The sequence below is a fragment of the Arvicanthis niloticus genome, chromosome 1 (genome assembly GCF_011762505.2).
Source record: "Arvicanthis niloticus isolate mArvNil1 chromosome 1, mArvNil1.pat.X, whole genome shotgun sequence".
NCBI lineage: Eukaryota > Metazoa > Chordata > Mammalia > Rodentia > Muridae > Arvicanthis > Arvicanthis niloticus.
In genome coordinates this window covers 32510136-32530581 of record NC_047658.1, presented here as the reverse complement: position 1 = coordinate 32530581, position 20446 = coordinate 32510136, and the positions used below count along the sequence as shown (strand labels likewise).

Genomic DNA, 20446 nt, shown 5'->3' with positions numbered 1-20446 from the left:
TGAAGTATATTAGAGGCCTCCATGCTACTATTGTTCCAATGCTCTTGTGGGAATAAAAGGGTACCAGCATAAATGCATTCTCATTTACTAAATTTTCTGTCCTTTATTCTACAAATGTAGTAACAGGAGAAACACAGAGGACAAACTCAGAACTAGGGAGGAAGAAGACTAAATGTTCCTACAGAAGGAGCAGCAGTATGGTCCTAGGTTATTTCTGCAGCACATGAAGAGTCTGTCCAAGGGAAAATAAATTTACCTGTTCAAATAGGACTTAGGTGTATGGCCAGTTTATTATCTGTAGTTGTAAGATAGCTAAAACTTGGAAGCTCAGTAGATTTATACAACACAGAGCCAGATGCTAGAAAAGTTCCAGACATGAACAAGCAGAGGTGAAGTCGGATGTGCCATGTATATTGGGATGTTTTAAATGTATTTCTGGGATGACCCCTATTGATCATGGTGAAGGATAATTTTGATGTGTTATTGGATTCAGATTTTGCAAATTTAATTAAATATTTTTGTATCTGTATTCATAAGGGCATTGGACTGAGCATGGGTAACATAATGAAGGAGTTAGAAGAAGGACTTAATTATTTACATTTTACATGATATGTTCCTTCCTAGTTTCCCCTGCACAAATTCCCATCTCATCTCCCTTCCACCAGCTTCTGTGAGGGTGTTCCCCCATCTGTCTACTCATTCCTTCCACACTGCCATAGCATACCCTCGTGCTGGGACATAAACCCTCCACAGGCCCAAGGGTCTGCACTCTCATTGCTGCCAGATAAGGCAATTCTCTACTACATAAACAGCTCTAGCCATGGTTCCCTCCATGTGTACTCTTTGGTTAGTGGTTTAATTCCTGGGAGCTCTGGGGTGTCTAGTTGGTTAATATTGTTCTTCCTATGGGGTTGCAAATGCCTTCAGATCCTTTGAACTTTCAATTTTCTCTTCTATTGGGGTACTCATAAACAGTCCAGTGATTGGTTACAAACATCTGCTTCTGGATTGGTTATGCATTGGCATGGCATCTCAGGGGTACAGCTATTCCAGGGACCTGTTAGCAAGCACTTCTTAGAATCATTGATAGTGTGTGGGTTTGCTCCATGCAGAACAGATGGATCCCTACTTGGGGCAGTCCATTGATGCACATTCCTTCAGTCTCTGATCTTCTATTTGTCTCTGCATTTCCATTAGATTGAGCAATACTAGGTTAATATATTTAAGATTTGTGGGTGGTATAATCCTAAACTGGGGGCCATGCCTAATCACTGGATATGGTCTCTACAGGTTCTCTCTCCCCATTGGTGGGTATTTAAGCTACTGTCATCCACATTGGGTCCTGGGAGTGTCTTGTTTTTCTGGCATATGGAACCTTTTAATAGTTACACTCACATCTCCATTCCCACATGGTAAATACCTGCATTCACTATCCTGACCCTCTATACTTCTCTTCTTCTGAAAATACCTGCCCTCTTTTCTCCTCCCCCTCCTCTCTCCATCCTAGATCCCTCCCTCCCACAACATCCTGTAATTATTTTATTTCCCCTTCTAAGTAAGACTGAAGGATCCACAATTTGGCGTTCATATTGTTCATATTGTCTGTGAGTTGAATCTTGGGTATTCTCAGCCTTTTTACTTATATTCACTTATCAGTGAGTACATACATTGTGTGTTCTTTTGAAACTGGGTTATCTCAATCAGTATGATATTTTCTAATTACTTCCATATGCATGTCAAATTCATTAAGTAAAATGCAAATCAAAATGACCTTGAGATACCACCTCACAATAGTCAGACTGTCTAAGATTAAAAATTTAGTTAACAGAAGATGCTTGTAAGGATATGGAGAAAGAGGAATACTCCTCCATTGCTGATGGGATTATAAACTGGTTGAACCACTTTAAAATCAGTCTGCTAGTTTCTCAGAAAACTGGACATAGTATTATGTGATGGATTGTATATGTATATTGTATCTTATAAGGAAGTAGCCTTGCTAATATAGGTGTGTATCTTTGGGCATGGGCTAAGTCACTCACCTTAGCTACAGGGAAGTCAGTCTGTCTTCCATTAGCAGCCTTTAGATGAAGATGTAGACCTCTCAGCTCTACTTGCCCCATACATGCCTAGATGTTTTCCTGTTCACACCTTAATAATGACAGACTGAACCTCTAAACCCGTTAGCCAGGCACAGTGAAATGTTGTCTTCTGTAAGAGTTGCCTTGGTCATAGATTCTCTTCAAAAAAAATTCTAACTAAGACATAATATCTGAGAACACAGCTATACCACTTCTGTTTACAGAAGCTTTATTTATAATAGCCAGAAGCTGGAAACAACCTAGATGTCCCTCAATAGAGGAATGGATACAAAGCTGTGGTACATACACAATGGAGTACTATTCAGCTATTAAAAACAATAGCTTCATAAGATGTATAATTTAAATGAACATAAAATATGGTTTACCTCTAGCTTTTACAGTTATTCTGAGTGTTCTTTATTTTAATCTCTTCTTAAACTCAGTATTGTCTTCTTCTTCACAAAAACAAATTTTCATATCATATTTTCCATTTACATCATTTTTGCTGTGTTCTTCACATTTTTTCCACAGTCCATAACCCAATTTAATTATTCTAGACCCTATAATTATTTCAAGTTATCTGTTTATGTCTAATGTTATGTAATGGATTTAAGAGAAACAACATGCACTATTTGTTGTTTGTGGTGTGGATAACCTCACATGTAAACTACTTACAGTGCATAGTGACATTTTGCCAATATCACAACACACCATGTACTTTTAGCACAGATAGACAAAGACAGTGTTCTTCTAAACTAAATATATACTGCTCATTAATCTTCTTTATCTTTACTTATACATGCCATGTAGAGAGATATAACAGTGTGATTCTAGGTATGCCAACAGTTATCAAAATGCATGCAATCAAATCCTTGGTATATCATTGTGTAAAACTAAAATGACCTTTCTTCAGAGACTAAGAAATTTATCTAATATTTAATTTGTAACCAGTCTTTGGACAATTTTACTCCAAGGACTTAGCAATGTCTCTCATTTATTTGTCCTACTCATAGTTCAGGACCTCTGTATTGGTGAAACCCTTATGAAACTTTATTACAGCATAAATTATGCCATGGGACATCAGAGGACAAAAACTATATTTAACTGAGTTCCTCCTCATCTTTAAATATTACCTAGGTAGCTTATTATTGACAATCCTCACTATTGCAACCATAGATTATAAACTTTAACGTTTTACTAAAGGGGAAAATCTACTGCCTAAACTCCTGACTATGAATGGAATAAGAGAAACACCCTTTACAAAAAATTATTAAAATTCATCAAAATTTCAGCTCTCAAGAGTCCCTGTTTTCTGGGATCAGCATTTCTCAAACTGTAGTTTGTGACCACTTTGTGGAGACCCATATCTGACATAATGCATATCAGATACTTATATTATGATTTAAAATATTTATGAAGTAGTGAAAAAATATTTTCATGGTTGTGAGTTACTTTAACATAGGGATCTATATTAATGTTTTAAAGAATTAGTAAGGTTGAATATCATTCTGCTAGATGGAAAATTCTAGACTAAGCCCATTAAATTCCTTTTAGTCTTGACCTTTATCTTTATTATTGGTATGTAAGAACAAATGCCCAGAGTTCACAAGAGTTTATAAATTTTGCTTGTGGATAACTAAGCCTCTTCTGAGACACTTCTTTTTTCTTAAGGATATCATAATAACTTGTATTTTCAAAAGTCTCCATGTATTTACATTTATAAAACTTTGGTCCATTAATCACTGGTGTTCAGTTTATCTTCACCATGTTTTAATAATCGTGGAGAGCCTGAGATAAAGGGAACACAGGATCAGAATGTCAGTTTATGTGGGAAGCAAATACAATACAATCTTTAAAATAATGTTATTAAAATAATATAATTGATTTGTTTCCTATCTAGTGATTAGTACTCTTAAAACATTTATCACATTGTCACTATACTATCATTATAAATATGTTAATTGATATTATCAATACAGACCATGGTATAGTACATAAGCATTCATTTGAATATGACTTTAACAGTAAGAAGTAAGAACAAGGAGCACAAGCATGATTGTTTTTATGCATCCTTCTTGAACATCCTTTGAGAAATCCTCTTACCTATTGGGGATATTCAACTGTTACGTCATGATAAACTCCCCAGATTAAGATAAAATAAAATATTGTTTTTGATTCACTTATCATATCCCTATGTGAGTAAATTCATATACATCAGTCCTCACAGCATGTAAGAGAGTAGGCAGTGGGACAAACGCTTATACATAATTTTGATTCCCTAATAATTTTTGAAAAACTTGTATTCAGTTTATAATCTACAAGTTTTAATATTCTTAAGTAGCCTGATATATATATATATATATATATATATATATATATATATATATGGATTATATATATACTCAGTGTTTTGTAAGCAATCTCATTAACCAGAGTGGATCACTAACCTAAACTTTATGGAAACTTTATAATTCTTTGAAATTCCTGGCTAATGAAACCTTTCTTCATGTATCCCCAAGAAAGGACACAGAGCAGGAAAATATGTCCAAACTCAGTTTAAAGAATTTCATTAATGGATTTTTAAATTTCATTAATTAAACCTTTATTGAGATGTGGACAGTTATTATAGGCATTCTCTGCATTTCAGTTTTCAAACTCTTACACTCCTGAAATTCTTGTCATCATTCTGATTAAGAATCAAGTGAATTGTGACTACAGGAACATCAATAAGCACAATATACAATTAATTTAATATATTTTGGTTGGTTTTCATTTTTTGTTAAAACTTAAAAAAAATTTAGAAAGGTACTGAGCATTTATATTGATTATACACAATGAAGTGTTGCCAAATATATTCTACATTTTAAACATAGATTTGTGGATTTTTTAGAATTTTTATATTTAAAAGGTTATGGTATTTCATATATGTATTTCATGATTTGACCTTTGATTGAATGGTTACACTAAAAACAGAATATTTTCCTTATTGATTTTCTTAATCCAATACTCATGGCATTATCATTAAAAACATAATTGAGTAGAAATGGGGAGGGAATATACATCTATTATATTTTTAATTTCTATGCATAAACTTTAAAGATAAAATGATTTTTGTGATTGTTTTCTGATAACATTGAAGTTAACCAATTTAATCTCTATAACTTCTATTTTCTGGTTCTTTTATTATCATTCAGTTTTGTATTGTTGGAAAACTTCCTGTACTGCCTGTCAGGTAACTACTTAATATATTTTAATCTGTATTTTGTAACATATTGTTTTCTTTTAAAGTAAAAATTAAATTTTGGCTTACATACCTGTGGTTTACATTTTGAGTTTTGATTTTCTAAAAATTATTGTTACATTAAAAAAAATACATTGTTTTCTGGTGACCACATCATGATGTCAAACTCGTAAACTACCATATGGGCGTAAATGGAGACATGACCATCTGACTTCTCAGAAACTTCTTTACAGACCTCCATCTGGTATACTGAGCAGAGAAACAATTGATGGTTTTATGTTTAAATATTTGAGGTTTTAAAATCTAGTATTCCTATTAACTATATTTCTCACTAAATTGTAGCAGCAGTAGTAGCAGCAGCAAAAGCAGCAGCAGCATAGTCAGCTTTGGCAGCAGCAGAGAAGGATGAGAAGGAGAAAGAGAAGAATGAGGAGCAAGAGCAGGAGGAGAACGAGGAGCAGGACAATCAGGAGGATCAGGAGGACAGCAAGGACAAGGAGAACAAGGAAGACCATGAACACCTGGAAGAGCAGCAAAATGAAATACTAAGTGACATTGTTTAAGTTCATGTGAAGATTTTGATGGGGTTGTAATGTTGGCAAACATACTACTCAATTATGAAAATCTAGTAAAATAACTAAAAGATATCAGATAAACTTCAATGTTCTGCAAACACCATATAGAGTATATATAGTAAATTAAATTTACCTTCTTTGACCTACTGTGTATTTGAATATTATTTCAAATTTTTTCTTATGTACTTAACAATATGGCTTTTAGTGTCATGACATCTATGTTAAGACTGTTTAGATTTGTGCATTCAAGATTTAATATGTTTTTTATTTTCTATTTCTATCCTTGTATAGCTTCTTGGGAGAAATGTGTACTCAGAGAATTACTCATACTGGTAAGATAATCTTTTTTTTTTTTTTTTTTTTACTTTTGCAGTAGGTTTGCATTTCATATACCTAGAGTGGTAGTTTCTTCTCAATGTACGCTTTGAAAATTTGCTATATTATTGTTTCAGTTATCTAGGTGGGTAGGTGGGGAAACATCCTTGTAGAAGCAGAAGGAGTGGTGAAGCTATAGATGGTCTTGGCCAGCAGGTGAGGGGAGGGGAGGGAATCTGGGATAGGGGATAACATTGGAAATGTAAATTAAAAAATATCCAATAAAAAATGTATGATTACTTTGACTACCTTCACACAGGTATGTAATTTATATATAAAAAGATATGTAATTTTCTGTACATATACATAAAGAGTTTTTCATGTAAGTGTTAATGTAAAATAAGCAAAAAAGATTAGCTTACAAAATAGTTTGTCATTTGAAATTTTCTCTATGTTTAGATTCATTATTATGAGAACCATTTTGAATTACCTAGTTTAGTATCAGAGTGTGAAAAAAATTCACATTTTTTATTTATTCCAGTGTATACTATATATGTGTCTGTGTGTGTGCTCGTGTGTTTGTATTTATGTGTAAATATATATATATATATATTCATATTTACATATATATACATATATATAAATATATATATCTTGAAGTAATGTGTCCTTAAAGATGTACTCATGTAGTATTACATATTTTCTTATATTTACAATCAGTTTACATTTTGTATAATTATAAAACTAGGGTGGCAGTTTATATATACACATATGAAGAAATATATATGTATTTATGTATATATATGTATATAATTTCACATGCACAGTTTCTCATTATATAAGAGCTATTTTTTATTTTTACTAATCTAGCTTATATTAAATTATATATGTATCATAAAGGGCAGAATTGACTTAATATAATATACATGCATTTGAAAGGGATTTGAGTTTGGGTCCTTTGAATCTTCATTTGTATAAACAAGGAAATAATTGACGGGACATTATGGGCATTTGTAAAAGTTTCAAAAATGTGTTTGTGGTCATTAATTAAATTACTTGAATTTGTTCTGTTAACACTTTCTTTTGCATACAGGAATTTCATAATAATAGCATTTAAAATGAACACTATGCCAATTTCCAGACTTCTAAAGGGCAACCTACTTTGAAGACATATGTACAGTGTTAATTGAATTTAATGTTTTAATAATAAAAACTTGTTTTTATAGTACAGATTTTTAAACCAATCTCTATTATATGAAAGATGATAGCACATGTAATTCAACTGATTTGCTATTTTAATAGCAGTGGGATTTACATGGGTTATCAATACAAGAGCCAGATAATCAAAAGGTTTATGTACTCTTTTAACAGTCAATGTACTGGAATAAAACACATAGACACAGATGTCAGAAAAAGTATTTGAAAAAAAATCTTATCGTCTGTTCATAAGGAAATTTTGCAGAAAAATAAAATTAAGTACAAAAGATTTGAATGTGAAAGATTTGTTAACAGATCAGATATGGGTATCTATATATTATTTCAATCACTAGTGTTTTGTTTGCAATTTTAGTGTATTTATTCATAAACTATATGGAGACACTTCATTTATCTATACACTATTCTTTACAAAAGCTCTCAGCACTTATTTAAGTTGAATTATGAAATTTTTATCTACATATAATTTTGATTGTAGTTTAAAGTTTCTATATATTACATTTACTCCAGTGTAGTTTTTTAATGCATATTATATATGTCTGATACAGAATCTCAATCTGTTGCCATCTGGGACTTCAAGATCATGACTTAAACCATGCTTTCTTTCAGCAACATGAGAAGATCAAAACAGATGCAGATCACCATCTTAAGCCAGTGGTATTGTAAAATCTCTTTATTACTGATTTATATTTTAGCATTCTTGTGTATAAAATTGAATTGAAATTTTAGATTTTCTCATTTACTATGGGTTTGCTTAAATCACATTTACATCTAACCACATTTTATTACTTGCTTGCCATGATTTTTTTTAAATTGCATCAAATTTTTAAACACAAAAATATTTTGTAATATTATAGTTTTTCATTATTTAAAACAATATTTAATAAAAATATTTTTTGTATCATACATCTCCCAAATGTTCTTTAGACTTTTTCCTTCTTCCACTCAATTTTAAGCTTTTCAGCCCCCATCAAAAAAAAAACCTAAAAATCCCTCAAAATCAGGAAGATTAAAACACATTGAAAACAAACAATCATAAATAAAAAGAGATCAAAATAACAATAAGCCAAAAGAAGAAAAAGGAAGAAAAGCCAAACTGTAATCATGTAAAATCACACTCAAAAATTCAGAAAATTGTAGAGTTGAATTATTTATTAATCAGCTACTGCTAAAAAAGGCCTATCCAAATTGGTGTATTTTGTTTCAATCTTTCTGGTAAACAAGATTTTATTTCTCTCATGGTTATGAGTGAGAGTTTAGTTTTTAAAAATTATTTTAGAGACTATATTTTCAATTATTTAATTATTCATTCATGCATTTATTCAACCATTTGTTAATTTTATTACATATACTTAAATTAAATATATTAAAACAAACTATAGTACTTATATATTAATCAATTTATAATTTAATCAATACTGTAGTTACTACATGCCTCAATGTAACTGTTTTTTAATGTTAATTGGGTCCCCAAAAGCTGTACACACAACAGGATGTACAAGTAGCATCTGGGAATCTTACCCACAATTAATTCTGATTGGTAAATAAAGAAGCCAGAGCTAATAGATGGGGAGGAGGTACAGCTGCAGAATTTAAGGATCCCAGTCTTGGGACCAGAAGGAAGAAGAAGGACAGAGAGATGCCATGCCTGAGAAGTATGCAGTGGAGAAAATCAGAGCTGCCATGTAAAAAGCACTGGAGAACCTGGACCAGAAGTATGTTCAATTAAATAAAGAGCAACTAAAACAAAACAAAGAAATTATTAAGTATTAACTCAGAGTTATTTGAGGAGGTATATTTTAATAGCATGGACATAGGCAGTTGCTCTACCATTTTTATGCTTAAATAATATTAAATGTAAACACTGTGTATTTTTAAATATGGAACATAAATCATTGAGTATGGTAGTCACCAAAGTAAAGATTTATTTATAAATTAATTCTAAAATTACCATAATGACATTGGGCAAGAGAAATCACCAGAAAGATATGAGTCCAAGACAAGGCACAAGAATGAGAGGCCCACTTATTTGTATACACAGATATCCCATAAAATCACTTATATGATAATAACAGTATGTGTGAGAAGAACATAGTAAATTATCAAATACCATGGAATGATGCAGTGTATGTTCTATGTGGGCACTGACTTGAAATCTCCATTTTAATGTAATTTCTTTTTTATTCTTTTATTGGATATTTTATTTATTTACATTTCAAATGCCATCATTTTTCCCCATTTCCTCTCCCTAGAAACAGGCTATCTCATCCCCCTCCTACTTTTTGTTTTTATAATATTTTAATTACAAGCAAGTATTTATTAAGGGCAGTTCTCGGTTGAGAAACTAGCAATACAACAGATGCAAATAGTCAAGGAACAAGCAAGAAAATAAACACAAATAGTCAAAGAATAAGTAAGGCAATAAACATAATCCCATGAATACTCCATGATCACTGTGTCTAAAGGCTTATCAGGATGACCAAAATATCTGAGCCTACTTCCCTGTCCTAGCCCAGAGTCATTTTCATGTCTGAAGCCTACTTCCTTGTTCTAGCCTAAAATTTAGATTCCTGCCTGAAATTACTTCTTCTTCTAGCCTAATGTTAGATTCCTGCCTGAAGCCCACTTTGTTGTCCTTAGCCAATGTCATATTCCTCCCAAACAGCCCATTTACTTGTTCTTAGCCTATGTCAAATTCTTGCGAAGCAGTCACAAAAGCTCTCTGCCTCTAGCCATTTTTATTTCATTAACTAGACTGAGACTGTCTTAGGTCATTCTGACAAGAGTGCCTTCCTTACACATCATTATGCATTATCAATAGCAATGCATTTCTGTCTTGGGTTGGTAAGGCTCTGTGCAGAATCTTATGTGTCCTTGACTTACTTTCCAGGCTGTTAATTTAGTAACTATGTCTGGGGGATCATTTTCAGTTCTAAGTCACATAGTTGGTGGCCAACATGTTGATGTTGTTAAAGACAAGTTTTAACACGATGGGCAGGAATAAAAGTATTTCCAGGACACAAAGGGCTAGCATGATCAAGCTATATATGCCATTCTTAAATCTTGACCAAAATAGAAAGACTGAACTCAGACCATGGGTGATTATATCAATAATATCTGCCTCATCAATGCTCAGCTGTGCAGCATTCTTTGAATTCATAAGCTCACTATGCAAAGTTAAAGCATGCAGAGATGTTTTAAAATTATGCCAAATATATTTCAAGTGTCTTTAAACTTCATCTTAATTATAATGACTACCACTGTATATTTTAGAATTAGCATGAATCCAATGGTATTTGTCATGACACTCAAGATGGCTCCTTACTCTTAATCTTTGAATCTCCTTCCAATAATTTGAATAGGATGAAGAGCATCAATTCATTGTTGCAAATGCCTATCTAAATTCTCTTATATATTCAACACATTAGCAACATTTTTGCCAAATGTTTAACAAAAGTAGATGTCTTAACTTCTTGTGTCAAAGCAATTGCAAAAGCACTGCTGCTAGCAATTAATGTAATAAAAGTTTTTATACCAACAATAATCATGCCCACTACCCTCTTGGTGTTGCTTAAATCCTGACTCATTTCTTCCAGGACTTGCCAACTTTTTTCGGAACACCAAGACCAACATTTTTCAGAAGACTCTGGGCAATAAAACAAAAGCTGGTTGACAGACCTCTATAACTGACACGCCAGACTTCAATACACTAACACAATTATAAAGTGTACTATCAATGCAACTTACATTAGGATAACATCAAAGAGAACTTCAGCTAACTTCCATATATGTCTCTGAAAATGTCCAGAACCAGACTTTCAAATAAAGATTGTTATTTTCAATATTGGATTAATTTCTATACCACTACATGATTGAGTCTGATAACTTGTCACATGTAAGAAAAATATAAGAGTTATTATAGCTTCTCTTTTTTATTTTCTGTTCCACAAGATCTAAAATCTTAAGGGAAGGCAATTGTTCCATCAGGGTTAGAGGTAAGAAAAGGTGGGTCAGAAATATATGTCGAATACAATTTCCCAGTCACCATTATCAGGGCACTCATCAAGCTCCCTGGTCAACATCATTCTTTGTGTAGATATCAGCATGCCTTGCCCTTTGCTCTGGCAGCCATCATGCTCCTTCAGCATCCCACAGAAAAAACAAAGTACTGTCATCAACAATGAGGCCTTGCTGTCAGTTTGGGGAGAGAACCCTATAGTCTTAGCAACAATTTGGGTAGTTTGGAAAGTCTGGGTTTTTTTTTTTTTATGATAGCTCTCTTGGCCCATAACTCAATTAAATATCAGCCAATTACAGTATTGGAAGCTTTGTTTGTTAAAAAGTAATGACCAGTTAAGATGCATTATCTGGTGATTTCATAGATCTGACACACATACACACAAACGCACACACAGGCACACAACACAAACAAACACACATTATTTATAACATTTTGATTGAAATAGCTTTATACAAGGAAAACATAAATTCACGAGTTCTCATGTTGCCTAAGCAGGGGTTGCTATACTGTTTTTCATGAACAAGTGGAACTAGACTACCTGAACAACTTGAAACTTGGACATAATTTCAACAAAAGCTTAGCACTTAGGATCAGCTCACGAAGATGGGTGCCTGGATGGATGAATATGATTTAGTTGGAGGAGGCAGAAACAAAGAAGTTGTCAAGGATTTCTGCACTGATATTATTTGGAATTTCCCCATCATTCAATTGTGATTTCATTAAGCCTAGTAAGGATATATATATATATATATATATATATATATATATATATATATATATATATATATATATCACACGCATATACATATATATATACATATTTACATAAATATAGATATATACATACCTACATATATTTATAAGGACTATATTTTTTTCAAACACCAATTGCCTAAGTATAACTTGGTAACTGAGAGAAATTTTTATAAAACTGGTTTTATTATATCATGCTCTATGGTAGCTCAGCAGTCTAATATTAAGGGAGAAATACATAGTATATAAATATTTTATTCCATAAACCCTAATATAAATTTTGTAAGTAAGGATTATATGTTATGCAGAGAGAAGTCTTAATATGGTTATTCATATGAAATCACACACACTGTTTTCTTAAACACCTAAGCACAACCTGAAATATTATTCAGCCCTCTAAGAAAAGCAAGTGTTCCAAGAATCATGAAATCTTTCTAAAGAAAACTCCACCTCTACACTATGAGATCTGTGTAGACATTGAACAGTCTACAGGCAATGGTGTATAAAGTGAACAAAAAGTCTTTAACAAAGTTGTATCTGAATGGAAAGTATACAATTTATTGCATGCTTTGAAATTTCCATTATTTAAGTATTAAGCTTATTATTATATGTGGATACTATGTAACAATGAGTCCTAAATTTATGATTTCATATTTGGTAGGACTTTTTCCTACATAAATACAAAACCTCAGCCACAAAACCGTTACCACTTCCTTACCTAATTCTTAATGTGAGATGAACAAAAGAAAAAAATAGGGAATTATGACAAAGCCAATATAACATTTTTTTAATTAAATTGTTTTATTTATTTATATACCAAAAGTTGTTCTCCTTTCCAGTCCCAGATTCTAGAGTCCTTTATCCAATCCCTGCTTCACTTTGGCTCTGAGATATTGCTCTCCCAACCACCTACTACCTCAACCTCACCCCCCCCCAACATCTCCCTTCCCTGTGCATTAAGTGTCTCTAGGATTAGGAGCAACATCTCACACTGAGACTAGACAAGAAAGTCCTCTGCTACATCATATGTGCTGGGGTCCAGGGTTGAACCCAAATATGCTCTTTGGTTAGTGGCTTAGGTTCTGGGAATTCTGAGGCATCTTCATTAATTGAAACTGTTGCTTTTCTTATGGGGTTGCAATCTCCTTCAGCTCCTTTAATCCTTCCCCTAACTCTTACATAGAAGTCCCTGACCTCAGTCCAGTGGTTTGCTCTAAGCATATGTATCTGTGTAAGTTCGCTGCTGGCAGAGTCTCTCATAAGACACAAATGCTAGGCTCCTGTCCAAGAGCAAATCATGGCATCATTATGAGTGTCATAGCTGGTATATTGGCATCCTAATAATGGCATTGCAGACCCCCAAAATATCTAACTAAATATTACACTCATCCACTGAAAATATTCTCAAAGAATATAACAGAAACTCCATTTCCCTTCCCTTCTGTCCTCAAATTTTTATTTCACTTAACAGCAAAGGAGGATAGGGCCAGAGAAGAATGGATATAGGAGATAACGTGGATATCAACTGTAGTAGAGAGCAGCTTGAATTTTCTATGAGCAACTAAGGATATTTTGTCTGGGTCAGATCTCAAAGGAGAAAACGCTGTTTCCAATAGTCCACAGGGTTTATTTATATTTCCTACAGCAGTGATTACACCATTTCTTATTTGCATTTTGAAGAATTTTAAAGATGTAATATGCAAAGAGAATGAAAAATGACTGTCTGATATTGCAGAGACAATATACAATGATCCCCCAAATTTGCTCCTCATAATTTAAAATTTTTGAATCTGTTCTGCCCAGTATCTGCTGAGTTGGGACTTTTGCCCCAAACAAAATCAAGATTACCATCTTTGAGCAAAGTGTATAGATATAGGTTGTCAGTAAGTCTGTGTCATTTACAAGAGATTTAAGAGCTACTCTGTCTAATGTGGTAATATAAAATAAGTTTGAGAATATACTTGGCAAGCCCATCCCAAGGTGTGCCCCTGAGAAATTACACTAAGCAACAGGTTTAGTATAAAAGGAGTTTTTGATATGAATGTTTAGGAGCATGCCATATAGATATACAGATGGGAGCAGAGCCATATGGGAAGCAGAGAATGTGGAAATGATTTGAGATATAATTCCATAGAGAAAGGGAGGAGGGTGTTTTATCTGGTATGCATACCTGTCCCAACAGATGTGGACAGCAGGTGATGACATAAATAATCAATTTCTAGGTCTCTGATGTCAGCCAAATGGAGTCATCTGTAAGTTATCCCTCCCTTTTTGGTTAATTAAAAATGAAGAACTAGGAAGGGGTGATAGTGGTGTGAATCTAACACCCTTGTTGTCTTCTTTAGATTGCTTTCTGCTGATTGGTGAAGGCATCATCTTTGGGGAATCTAAGAAAGCTGGGAAGCTGGTCAAGTCCTGAGAGATCAGGATGTTTAAGAGAGTCCAGGATCTGTGGTACCATCTGAAGCTAAGAAAGGCAGGCCTGCATGGTTGAGGGCCACAAGGAAGCCTGGTAATTTTGAGGTAAAGATAGAAGCCCCGGAGATATTGAAGGGAAGGCTGGAGTTTTGCCTGCTCCAGGCACCAGCCTCCTGACTTGTAGCTGCAGCCCCCATTATCAGCACATAAAGAGATTTGTGGCCATCAGTCACATAAAGGGCAACACCCCAAGCCCTTCCACATTTAGATGAAGCATCCTTCATCTCTCAAACATGTAACCTGTAAACAAGACAATCCTTGTAATTACCTAATGAATTGATGAATGAACAATCACAATGGTGCATTCTCTTGGACTAAAAGCTAGTTGCCCCTGGTTCTATAGATGTTAAACTATAGTTACCTTAGTGATCATTATGATCAGAGATCTGAAAAGCATAAGTTATAATCTAAAATAACTATATAATTAAAATGAAAGATATTAATCCATTGTTCACATTCTAGGAAGTTTTACTAGATTACTCTTGTCTTTTTAATGCCATTGGAAAATGGATTGTGGCCATCAGAGAGACATGATGAGAGGTGGGTTTTATGCTGTTTGTTTGTTGTAGAGAGCAGACATTGGAGGGATTACCACACTTTGTTTTTGACAAAGTGAAGACAATTGTCCCGGCTATTTTCCAGTTCAGGCTGAGCCCTAGTGGCAGGTTCAGTAATGGGACTTTGCATTGGTTGTCATATCAAATGCAGGTGTAGATCTTTGCTGTGGTCCCCATATCTTACTGGACATCTGAAGGAGAGTCTTTGCTAGGATTTCTGAGTCTCTATAATAAGATTAAGCACATTAATGCCATGTTCATAAGTTATCTACAGGCTTGAACACTAACATATCTGAGATAAACAATCTTTGTTTTTAATTATATAATTATCTAAATTATACCTCACATATGTAAAACAAGAGTCCAGTTAAAGCTTAAGCTCATAAGTAACTGCACCAATCATTAGCATGATTTACTATCAATTTGCTTTTTAAAAAATTATAGTAGCTTTTATATTATTAGGACTTTATATTTCATTCTCTTTATGCTTGAGCATTACAAAAACATGATTCTGAACTGAAGATCTAGTATCACATTGGAACTTTTTTCAATAGACATAGTCCATAAGTCATCTCAAAACTTTTCTGATTCTTATATGATATATTACTATAGATTCATGTATGATTTAGCTTATAAAAATTTATAGCTTATAACTGTTGTAAACCATATACTAAGAGGATAAACAGTTCAATATCTCTAAATTAACATACAAACTTAAAGGTATCTTTAGCAACTTGTTTTCTTGGATAGCTCATGTCATGTGTTTTTCATATCTCAGAAGGAAATCATGCCAAATGATTTAAGATTAATTAAGCACAGACTTATAATGACTAACAACAAGTTATGAATTTTAACCATGTCCAATAGTTTATAAGTCAATAATCTTGTTTTTACTCAGACCCACTAACTGAATCTCTGTACCCGTCTTCCTTAATCTGTTATACTTGCTTTCTTTCACTTTGAGATGGCCCTGATCTTTATCTTCCTAACTTTGACCCATCCTTTACTCTGTAAACTAGTGAAAAATAGGGAGTGGCTCTAGAGTTGTTGGGTCAATTGAGAAGACCTACCCTTGCCACTGTTAACTACTTTCTACATTGGTAGATACAATTACAGGACATAAGCTTTGCTTCCAAGTACCAGCTGCAGCCTACCTACTGACTCAGGAAGCTTCTAAGCTTTTGTTTGTTTGATTGTTCTTTTTGTTCTCATTGTACTGGCTCAAGGCATTCCTATCACACAATGAAGCTTCTCCATTCTGTCACTTTCTAAGCTTCATGTTCTTCATATTACTTTCCTAGAAAACCCCAATATCTCAATTAGTTTCTGCCCTCTACTCAATTCTGTAACTCCTCAAGGATGCTACTGTTAGAATAAAAGGTGCCTTCCTGGAAAATCATTACAAGCCAGCACAGGTCTCCCTTGGGCAGCTTTATTAACAGAGTAGCCTCTGAGAAGAATGAGAGGGAAAAGATGTGAAGGCGAGAAAGAATTATGGGTCTATGAATCAGGGTTTGTGTCTTTTATCTGGGCTGTGACTGTCGTGACACATGCCTAGAGGGATGTGTGAAGGGTAGCTATGGCAACAGACACAGGAGCAGAGCTATTGCCTAGAGATGAAATCTTTGCTGGATCTGGTAGCAGGCTGTACACAGCTTTTGGATGTCCACAGATGCACTGGATGCTAACAATTATACTCGCCATTTCTGCCTAGCAGCACTTCCAAAACTCATCAAATGGAATTCATAATTTTCTTTTAGTGTGACATCCTGCCTATACTTGGTTTATAGAGTGAAGTTCTACAGGCCACATCTATTGCCAGTGAGCTTGCAATCCTAAATTTACTCAAGCCTTGTATTTTCCTAAGTAGGTGGCAGTAAGTCACTGCTGGCGTCTCAAGGTCTCTACTAATGATATTGCTTTGGGAAGTGATTTTTGCTGAGAAAGGTACTAAGCCAACATTTCTTTCTTTTTTTGTTGTTTTTTGTTTTTTTTTTTCGAGACAGGGTTTCTCTGTGTAGTTCTGGCTGTCCTGGAACTCACTCTGTAGACCAGGCTGGCCTTGAACTCAGAAATCCGCCTGCCTCTGCCTCAAAGTACAGGGATTAAAGGTGTGTGCCACCACAGCCCGGCAAGCCAATATTTCTATATTCATATCCTATAGCATCTTGTTTTTATTTGTCATGAGAGAAGTTATCACATTCCACAGGCACATCTGTCCACAATGGCCCTAAAATCCTATAGATACTTGCAGCTTCTTACTTTCCCAAACAGGTGCCATTTAAGCCTCTAGTTACCTTCGTACTCTCCTTTCCATTACTACTGCCCTTACCCACTCCTACCTAGAAGCACATAAAACCCTTATCTACAGAAATCCACAAATTTCTCTTTCCCCTCTATAATATCTTAGCTATACTAGATTTATAGTTAAGAGTTCACTGTCTCTTACCAATATTTCAATATTTTTACTCCCTTCCTCTCTTCTACTTCTGGGCCATTTGAAACTAATTTCTATCTCCTCTGAGTCCCCAGAACAGCCCCTCCAATCTCTGAGATCTTTCCTGAGTCCTCAAGGATAGTTTCCTGTACAGGACAGGTAATATCTTCCTAAATGACATGCAAGTCCTTCTTGAGAGCTAGTCATATATCTTGTCATATTGAGGCACAACCTCTCCTAATTTTTTTCAACCCATATTCCACCCAGCCTTTTTCTCCTCCTATGGGTATCACCCAGAACTTATCCACCTGCACTTTAACCTCCCCACACAGGGCTTGTGACCCATAATTCATTTAAATCACACCATTTCTAGGGTAGTTTTCTTAGGTAGCACTGAGAGATGTCTCTCCTGACCAAAAGCACTAATACAGTAATATCTTCTTATTATGGTAAATACTTTCTTAGAATTGGTAGAAATATTCTCTATTACAACTTAAACTGCATAAGTTGTTTGATATCACCTCATGAATATATTGCACAGATTTAGAATTCCTAAGTCCAAACACTCAGATAAAAGTTTTGAATTCATTTCTAAAGTCACTGTGTTTTTTAAGTGCTAAGTGTCCATATTCCCTATGTAACAAAATACTCAGGGAAGGTGAAAAAAATCTAATGAATTGACTTACTAAGAGTTATTTATCAAGATAGTCATTTAGTTTCACATGAATCAGCTATTGCATTATGCCACACTCAGAAGAGGAATTTTTTGGGACAAGTCATTCTATCATTTTTTAGTAATAAATAATAAGGGACAACAACTGAGATGGGCTCCTGATCCATTATCTGATAAGCACAGCTCCTTTTCTATGGAACCTCTTATGGCTAAGCTCAGTTATCTATACCTCATTTCTAAGTTTGGCTTCCTTTCTCACACTGCAGCTGGGACTATCCTTGTTCTCCCAACCTCCTATAGAAAAGGACCTTGACAAGCCTAGAAATACCAGATATTTGCTACCCAAATAGTAGGCTCTTGACTATCATTTCTTTCTAGCCTCTGTATTACTCTCTGACATGTCTCTAATTCTGATCACTAATAAAAATGTTTTTTGCAACTGTAGAAAGGAAAAGCTCAGCTTCAATATAAGTGGCAACCCCAAATACTTTGTCTTTTCCAAGACCAAAAAAACAAATTAAAAAGAAAAACAGACTATGTTGACAATCCCTCCTGGAGCAGGTGCCCACATTGTAGCAGTAAGTACTATGATTCTGATCCAGAGAATATAACCTCAACAAGTCTCCCATGGGCCTTTTGCCAGATTTGGTTTTCTTCACCATTTAGGATGCCAGGGGTAAAAAATGGAACTTAGGGACTATGGGACAGATCTTTGCTGACATGTTGAGGGCTGGTATGTGAGGGTGAGTGATAGTAATATTGTTTAGATATTTTGAGGAAGCACGTAATACCTTTCTAGATAATATAATAGAGACCATTCAAGAGTCTGAAAGCATCATACAGTTCAGCCTGTGAAAGCCCCCTGCTTTCTTTGCTTTTTGAAAGAATGTTTCTCTCTATAGCCCTGACTGTCCTAGAACTCACTCTGGCCTCTTATACAGCCTTTGAAAAGCCTATTTTTTATGAGTCTCTCAGTCTTCTCCAGATCTTTGGTAGTAATATTGGGCTACTTGTAACTTCATGCTTCTTTTGCAAACCTTTGAAGGGTTGCTGGTAGTATCTATTCCCCTCACACATGTAACCCTAAACTCTAAGTTCCATAACTTCAAAACCATTTTCTTTGCTTCATCATGATTAATCCTAGAAAAAAAGTGACTGATTCTATGGTTTTCCTAATTAAAGTAAGCTGTATTTGGATGCATTTTAGGATGGCCTGCTGGTTATTCTAACTCGGTGTGGAACAGTGTCCACTGGCTTTTTGAAGTTCTTTTTATAGTGGAGATAGAAGAGATAATGGAGATAAGGTGAGAGTATTGATGCTTCATTGTTAAAATGATAAAAAAAGAGAAGAGATAAAGGCATGTATTTTCAGCAAGTAAATGGGGGTTACAAAGAGTTTGTATAAGACCAGAAACTTACTCTTGATTGTAAATAGAGGCTTTCATTAGCAGGGAGTTGGCAAAAGGAAAAAAGGATTATCTATTAGCTAGAATTTATCACAAAGCAAATAATTTTATCTGGAAACAGAACTCTTATTCTGTAAGACACGTTTTCTGATCTGGGTCTTATTTCAAACTATGAAATATTTCTTCCAGTCTTGTTCCCACATCACCTCCAGTGTCACTTTATTCTCTGGACATAGCAACTGACTAACTCTTGAATAATTACTCTTCATCAGCACATACTAATATATCAATTTTAGGAAACTTATGAGCCACAGTAAAATCTCTCTTTTGGTACAAATTCAAGTTTACCAAGTGCCTTTCATTTCAGCAGTTAGCAGGTTGAAATCTATCAAATTTGTAGTATAACTGAGGCCACAGTAAGAAGCTGATAAGGAAGTAGGAAAAGGTTACATCTCCTAGCTGTCAAACTGTAATTAGCTTAGCTCTCAAAGCAATCAGAAATTTTCAAAGAATAAAGTATAATTTGGATGTCATGTCAAATATTAATTAAAATGACAGATGTTGATCCATAGTCCACTACCTAATCAGTTTCTAGGTTCTTGTGATCTTCATCACAACTTGGGCAGTCAGTCTGGCCATCATTCCCAGAAGAGGAGAAGCTTTTTTCCATGGAATAAAAACATGGAAGAAATGAGTC

At 34.3% G+C, this 20446-nt stretch overlaps 1 long non-coding RNA gene across 1 annotated transcript in view; it reads left to right on the top strand.

Moving 5' to 3' along the window:
* Positions 1–11247, top strand: part of LOC143443042 (uncharacterized) — a 14690-nt gene extending 3443 nt beyond the window's left edge. Inside the window, exons 2-4 of the long non-coding RNA XR_013111736.1 lie at positions 6186–6226; positions 8034–8081; positions 11021–11247. This is a non-coding gene — a long non-coding RNA (uncharacterized LOC143443042). The remainder of the gene's footprint in view (positions 1–6185; positions 6227–8033; positions 8082–11020) is intronic.
* The last annotated feature ends 9199 nt before the right edge of the window (positions 11248–20446 follow it).